Below are 791 nucleotides of genomic sequence, written 5' to 3' on the forward strand. Positions count from 1 at the left end.
AATTATGAATTATTTTGACTAATAGTTAAGATTAACGTACAGATGAGTTTCGTCAGGAATGAAAGTGATCAATTCTATTTGCAAAGAGCGTTGTAAAGAATCCAATACATGTTTTTGTGGTAATTTGGTTCAAAAGAAACTCACATTTCAGATATAGGCATTTTTAAAAGGGTCACATTCGACCCAAGGACAACAGGAGGGTTAATGAAATCAAATAAAGCTAAGACGCTCCTATCTAAACATCTTAAGTTCTTACACAATATTTGTGGTCGCACCAAAGGCGAAGCTGGTTTCCAGCAGCGCCTGCGCAGACGGAGATGAAGGCGATTCAAAGTGTGTTTCTGGGTCTCAGTCACAACAAAGGAAAGAATGTGAAGGATTCCTCGGCAGAGGCAGCACATCCCTGGACGCTGCAGATTTGTTCTTACCTGTTTGCCGTCGCACAAGACGCATACCTGCTGTGTGAGGCGTGTTTTGCAAAGAGCAATATTGCAGGGTGCAACACAAACACACACACACAAACACACACACACACAGAGGCTCCCGCACAAGTCATCATACAGAAACACGGAGCGTCGACATACTTTCAGCCTATTTTCATAAACATATGTTGAACGCACACACACTTAACCTTTGTGTTGTCTTCCCGTCAAAATTGAAAGTCAACGCTTTTATCAATGTTTTAAACTTTTTCTTATGTTTCTGTCCCTTTTTTCAACACTTTTTGACTTTTTTTTATGTTTGTCACTTTTTGGACGTTTTCATTACTACGTAACACTAACTTATTAACT

The sequence above is a fragment of the Etheostoma spectabile genome, chromosome 17 (assembly GCF_008692095.1).
Source record: "Etheostoma spectabile isolate EspeVRDwgs_2016 chromosome 17, UIUC_Espe_1.0, whole genome shotgun sequence".
Classification (NCBI taxonomy): domain Eukaryota; kingdom Metazoa; phylum Chordata; class Actinopteri; order Perciformes; family Percidae; genus Etheostoma; species Etheostoma spectabile.